This window comes from Alligator sinensis, unplaced genomic scaffold (genome assembly GCF_000455745.1).
Source record: "Alligator sinensis unplaced genomic scaffold, ASM45574v1 scaffold391_1, whole genome shotgun sequence".
Taxonomy (NCBI): Eukaryota; Metazoa; Chordata; order Crocodylia; family Alligatoridae; genus Alligator; species Alligator sinensis.
The window spans coordinates 3,632,959-3,640,068 of record NW_005841889.1 but is presented as its reverse complement, the minus strand read 5'-3'; positions in this window follow the sequence as shown (position 1 = coordinate 3,640,068).

Below are 7,110 nucleotides of genomic sequence, written 5' to 3'. Positions count from 1 at the left end.
AATGAGAAAAAAAAGTCCCCTTTCCAAAAAACCCCACACAGACCTCCCTCCCTCCCTGCTACTCTTGAAAAAGGACACACGAGATTCCCACATGGGAACTGTGATTTCAGCCACTCGGCTCTTGCTGCCAGGATGACTCCCAGGTTGTTCACCTGGACAGGCTGGCAAGCAGCCCAACAGCACTTTTCCCCCCTCCCTGCTGATCTGATCCATGGGCGAGATCCAATAGGCACTGGTTGATTCCGATTCTCACTGCACAGACTGTATTGACCTTTCAGTGCAATCTCTAACCCCCCTCCTGCAATCATGGACCCACCCTGGCCCTGGACCTGGCTCCACCACTCTTCTGTCCCTAACCCTTAAACTGAGTGTGAGCAGGTGGGGCAATCTCAGGTACTTCTCCCCCTCCGGACTCGCCTGCCATGACTTGGATGAAGAAGAAAAAAGGAGGGAATCAGTGTCCTTTTGATGTTTAAGACTAATAACTGCCACCCGGATGTTATGTGCTCAAAGGGTTTAGTTTATTTTCTGTACTTTTACAGGAGTTACAGCATCTGTCGCCTCACCAATTACTTCATTGGTGAGAAGCGTCCGGGTTCTAGATAACCGGCTTTTAACACTCGGTCACTTGGGTTCTTTAACCACTTGTTGCCGCTAATTACCTCATTAGTGGTAAGTGTTCGCCGCGCCTCTTTATTCTTTATAAGTGCCTTGTGCCGGGAGCGGCCCCGGCTGCTCCCCCACCGTCCGTGCCAAAACTTACGGAATGGAAGCAGTTTCCACCATCTCAGGGGTTGGTCCTTGCTTCCCCTGCCCGTGTCTCATCCCGAGACACCCTCTCCCCTCAGGAATTCCGCCCCCCCGAGCCGCGTCCCGGAGGCTTGGCTCTTCTCCGGACTTACCGGAACAGCTGAAATCCACAGGTAAGAGTCTAGTCTTGTGTCTGACCTGCCGCTCTCCAGAGTCCCTCGGTCTCCACGTCCTCTTGGGTCACAGGTCCAGCCACTTGCTTCTTCTCTGCTCAGGTCTTGATCTCCCTCCGTCCATTCTCCGGTGCCCAAAGGCAACAAGTCTTTTCCTGCTGCCGGCTTTTATGCCGGTTCTGGTGGGCTAATCATCCGCTCCCCTTTTGGGTGTGTAAGTCCCTCCACCTGGCAGGGTTCATCCTCAGGTCAACCCTGCCCGATTTTACCTAAGTAACAGGGCTCCAGCCTGAGCCCCTGTTACACTGAGCAACCTCTTCCCCTTGCCTGCAGGCCCACATCTGTGTGTAGAAGGCACGTGTGGTGGCTGGCATAATGAGTCCAAGACAAGCGGCCGAACAGCTGCTGAGCAAATGAAAGATGTGCATACAAAGCACTAGAGAAACAAAGAGGAGATGTTACAAGCTACAGTTTCAGCCTCTGAGCTCAGGCCATGAGTTCCAGATGGGCACCTGCTGTTTGGAAGAAACACCCCATGTTGCAGCAGAGCTGAGAGAGTCGTAGCACCAGGATAGGGAGATAATGCACATGGTCATGGACTGCTGCTAGTTGCCCCATAGGTGCAGACCCCCTGAGCAGTTCCAGGCCAGTCCAAAGGGGCACAGAAGCACTCAGAATGGACAGGAAAGTTTAGCCCATCAGTCCACAGGACCAGCCTCCCAGCAGCCCCAGCTCATCCACCCATCCTCGCTGGGAGGCCCAGGGAGGAGCTCTTCGACCCCCATAGCCGCACTCATGGCCTGGGTCCCATTTCAGGGGATTGGGCAGCCTTGGTAGAGATAGGCAGCCCCCAGGCTCAGGCTGGCTGCCTGACATGCCCCAGGTGTCAGCAAGGGCTGCGGGTCTGTGGTCCTTGAAGGGGGAGACAAGGCCTTGGGGGCCGAGGGGCCAGAGGTCCCATGTAGGAGGGCCAACGGTCTTTGGCCCCCACTGTGGTGATGCCCCCTGGCCTGCAGCTTTCTCTGACAGACACTGGATCATGCAGCTGTCCAGCTCATACACGGAAAAGTCCTTGGTCTCATGAAAGTAGGGTGCCAGGCAAAAAGCTCCTACCGCATGCCTCCCCTCCCCTCCCCAGTTTCATGTTTGCTGAGTTCAGGCCCTATGGCGTTCCCCCGACCCAAACCCCCTTCCAGGTTCTGTCACCCCATTCTCAACCCCTCCCCTCCGCCCCCAGCCCGCCGCCACCAAAAGTTTGTTGTTTTGTGTGAATTGGGAGGAGGGACCAAGGCATAGACAATGTTCAACAGGTTTTCTTTATTAAATGCAGGAAAAGTTTGGCAGCCACAGCATTTTAAATGGAGGCACATCTCTTCCTCATGCCATATTCCCCCACACACTAGTGTGTACCCTGGAGGTGGGGGGAGGGAGAAGGAGAGGGGAAGGCAGATGGTGCCTGGGCAGCCTGGGTTGTGGGTAGCAGTGCCCATGATGCAGGGCCAGAGGAACTCGTGGCAGGAGGCCCATGGCCTAGTGCCAGGGCATGGGCACTTGAAGCCCTCAGGCCCTACTCATGAGTTCCCGTTCTACATGGGTGAGGAGCTAGTTAGCCAGATCTTCATGGATCTAGACAGCCTGCTGCAGTGCAGGGCCAGGGGCTCAGACTCTCCCCTATCCCTGAGGTGTGCGTGCTCACAGTGCCAGGCCTGGTCTGTAACTGAAGTGTTTTTTTCCAGCAGTCCAGCTGGTGCGCTAAGTGGGCATGCAGGTGGCTCATGGCCATAGGGGTACATGTCATGACAAGCCCTGTTGCATCAGGTTTAGGTGGGTGGCTGCAATGTCCCCAATCAGGCACAGCTTAGCTGTCTGGATCTTTTCAGAAGTCTCCAGAAGCCCAGGGAACCTGCTGGGTATGCTGGGAGGCAAGGTCCCTGCTGTGCAAGGACCATGCAGGCAAGCTCCAAGCCCCTCCTGCCACCCACAAGGGCTAACCTGTGTTCTGCTTCCTTCCAACCTAAATGGGGGCACTTAGAATAAAGCTTGAAAGTTCAAGTGCTTCCTCCATGAGCTTCCTGAATGCCTGTTTTTAGCCTTGATGTCCAATTACCACTAACTGAAATCTAAAAGGGAATAAATGAGGCTGCAATTTCACTGTCAACATGGTTCATAGTAACCTCCCAAAGCTAATGAAGTGTCTACATGTAAATTAATTAAGCACCACGATGCACAGTTTGTTTCATATGTTGGGAAATAGAAACGCCTTTCGCAAACAGATACCATATGGTACAGAGAAGCCTTGTCAGGACTACACTCCATTGTAACAGGCCTGGGCCCTGTTACTATGGGTGTGGAGAACCTGAGCAGCCCCACACCCTGGGAGCACCTCACACCCACCCCAGACCTGGAAGGACTCACCAAAGGCTGAGGATCCAGGTCCTGGGCTGCAGTGAGTCACCCAGCAAGGAGCTGATTCAGGTGTGGTGAATGAAGAAAAGCCAGCCACCAGGACCAGCAGATGGGGGACAATAAAAGAGGCTAAAAGCAAGCCTCAAGGGGGCTACACCAGCAGAGATTAGGCTGCTGGGAGCCTGGGGGTACTGGGGTGAAGCAGCCACAGGGAAGGGCCAAGAGCAGGGCTTCTGGTCTTCTTTGTTTGCACAAGCCTGCAGGCTATGCAAAACCTCTGAAAGATAGACAGGCAACCAGAAGGTGAAGCCTGGGAAGAAGACAGCCAAGAGCTAAGTAATAGTTTATTTGTTTAACTTTGTTTGCTTGTTTTGCATATCTTACAAGCCCCAGGTAGTCTTACAACCTGCTGTTCAGGGCAGCACCCCTAGCCAAAGCGAGCAGCAAAAGTAAAAGTGGTCAGCTCTGCTAGCATGACCAAACATGCCCGACTGTCATCTGCCCAGAATCTACCCATAGCAGCTTACATCCATTTAATGAACTGTGCATTTAAAATCATATACTTGGACTTGACTGATTCTGCACTTTACAGCCATCTGGCAACATAACCCAGCATAGAGGGCTTATGGTAGCAGAACCCCACTGTGGAAAGGGTTGTTTGTGGTGGTGCCTGGAAAGTAGATAAACCTAAAGAGAGCAGCAAGTGCCAAGTAACATATATGCCCCCAAACCATTTCTACTGCTAGCACTGCCAGGGAACTGCAGTTTGTACTTCTTCTTTGGGTGAAGAGAGGATATGCAGGTATTATATACCACCTTGCTCTATGAGCGAATTGCTTTACTCCAGACACAAAAGTTACACTACCATCCATAAGAAGCCAGCAAAAATGAAACAAGTCCATGGCTGCACTAAGCAGAAACTACTTTTCTTTTTCTTTATATGTGTAGCCCAGGTACACTAGGGTAAGTGCTCCCTTCTCCAATGGAAGGGAAGTGTTGGCTAGGCAGGGGTGCTGTGAGAGGGATTTGCAAATGCAGGCCAATTCCCTCTATTCCCTATAAGGTCAGGCCAGGGCCAGGGATGATTAACTATATCCAGATTTATTAATGTATCCTGAATTAAAATAAATTGTTATTAATAAACATATGTTCACAACTATGCCATTACCATATAATGCTATATCAGGGGCAGGCAATTATTTTGGGCGGAGGGCCACTTACTGAGTTTTGGCAAGCCATCGAGGGCCACATGACAGGCAACCAGGGCAGATAAATATTAATTTTCTAAATTTTTCAGGGGCCCCACGGGCCAGATAGAATGGCCTAGCAGGCCGCATCTGGCACACGGGATGCATTTTGCCCACCCCTGTGCTATATCCTATAAATGAAGGCAAGAAGATTACACCACCTCAATAGGCATCAAACCATACATAGGTAAATAGTTAGTCTAAAAACAGGCAAACAACAGGTAAGTAGTAGGGAAGGGTCCCAGCAGAGCCCCAGTAAGGAACATATACCCTAACCTCTATTAAACTGCAAACTTACAAATATAGAAGTATACAAAATATAAGGCACTGTATCACAAAATATAAGACACATCAGCATCAAATTAAACTGAACTCTTTAAACCCCACAAGGCCCAGTGCTCTTCAGGCATACTGCCTAAAGGACACCCTCAAAGGAAACTCCAGACCTGGGGGGCCTTCTCTTTCCTAGGCTTCCCCTCCAATAAACAGCCTCACCAACCCAGGTAACTTCCCCTCTCCCCTGTGGAAAACCCTTTCCCAGGTAACTCACAACTCCAGGGTCCCAGGTGGGTGTTCCTTAGCTCCTTGGCCAAGCTGCTTCTTGCTGCAGGAGCCTCCTGGGCCTCTGGCTCCTTCTGGGCTGCTTGCCCGCTAGCACCCCTGAGCACCGTCACGTGATCCTGAGGGCTTTGCCTTCTGCTCAGCACTGGAGGCTCGGACCGTCTTGTGTGGTACCATGGCTTGATCCACTCCTGGACCTTCTATGCAGTGTCATCTGCATGGAGCTACTGGCCCTGTGCCAGTGGCCACAGGCCAGAGCTATCTCAATTGGCTCCCAGGACCTCCGATTTGCCACGCACCATCTGTGTGCTGAGAAAGCCTGGCTGCTTGCCAGGGAATGAGGGACCCAAACTGTCCAGTGCAGCTCCCAGGATCCCGGTCCACGCTGTGCACCACAGGCCTGCCCTGAACCCAGGGGTTGGGACCCAAGCTGTCTCAAACAGCTCCCAGGGTCCTGGCTCCATGCACCAAGCCATGCACCACACTCTCGGCCACCTGCTGGGGGTTGCAGACCTGAGCTGCCTCGAGCAGCTCCGAGCCTGGGCCCCACGCGCCACACTGCACACCGGCTGTGGCTGGGGGAATCGGGCGCCACACTGCACACCGGCTGTGGCTGGAGCATTGGACTGGCATGGGGAGTCTTCGGGGCTCTTCTGGGTGCTGGCTCTGCCTGCTAGGCAGCTCTTCCCAGCTCTTCTTCTGCCCCGCTCTCTTCTCCGTCCCCCCGATGTATCTGCCACATGCTGGGCACGCTGTTCCTTTTATTCTCTCCAGAGGCTCCATCCCTAAAGTGCTGTCAGATCTGCAAAGTGCAGGCTTCAATCAGGTGCAGGACTCTTTGCATCCCCCGCCCCCACACACACACAGAGGGGTGGGGCCAGCCCCTCCCAGCAATTACCTGATTGGCTGACGTGCTCCACCAATCACAATGAAGGTCCTCTGAGCCCAGGTGTGTTGGGCTGTATTGGTAAGTCCACCACATATGTTTTCTTTAGGATTTTCCATTTTAATGATTTAACACAGGAGTGGCCAACTTGTGGCATATGTGCCACTAGTGGCAAAGTAAGCCTCTTTATGTAGCACATGGCAGAGCAGGGAGGGAACAGGCAGCACAGCAGTAGATAAGGCAGAAAACAGAACAGCAGAGTAGGCAGGGAGCAGAGCAGCAGGTCAGGCACAGGAAGGGGATTGGAGTGGCACTCGGAGAGGATGCAGGGCTAATTTGTGGCATGCCTGCCCAAAAAGGTTGGCATCCACTTTAACACACTTTGTCTAGATTAATTTAATGGGCTTTGTCCAGGTTAGAGTTATTTTCTTAGGGACCCCAGTGTTGGCTACAAATGTCCAACTCGGGATCCTTAAAATTCTAGTTTATTAGGCAGATTGAAACACTGTAATCATAAACCTTGGGGCTGGTCCCCACACACACACACATGCACACACACATACACACACACAGTAGCAGGCTACAGAGTCAGGTATACCTATCCGACAAGCGCTGGAGTCTGCCATCAATGGCCAGTCGAGGCTTCTTTCAGCGTGGTGTTATCCTCCAGAAGGGGGTCGCTGGCTGGTCTTTCTGGCTGGGGAGGTCTGGTCGAGTTGGAGATCGAGATCAAGAAGGCGCCACTGAGGGTCACTTTTCACTGCCTTTTATCTGTCCCTAGCAGACTTTGGTGACTCCCCAGTTTTCAGGTTTGCCCAATCCAGGGGTCATTGACCCTCGTGGGACTTCCCCCCGCTCTGTGGTTACTGGACAGCATCTGTCAGCCCCAGGGGTCGTCCGCATGTATGTGCAGGTTTGGGAGTCCGTTGATGAATTTAGAATAGGGCTCTGGGAGTGGCCGATCTGGAGATATTCAGCCCAAAAGTTGGTCTCTGGCGTTGATTAACTCAGGCCAGGGCTTCTAGCCCTTGATCAGTGACATTTAGAGATTTCCCGGTTGTTACATTGTCTTCTATTGAGTTCTTCC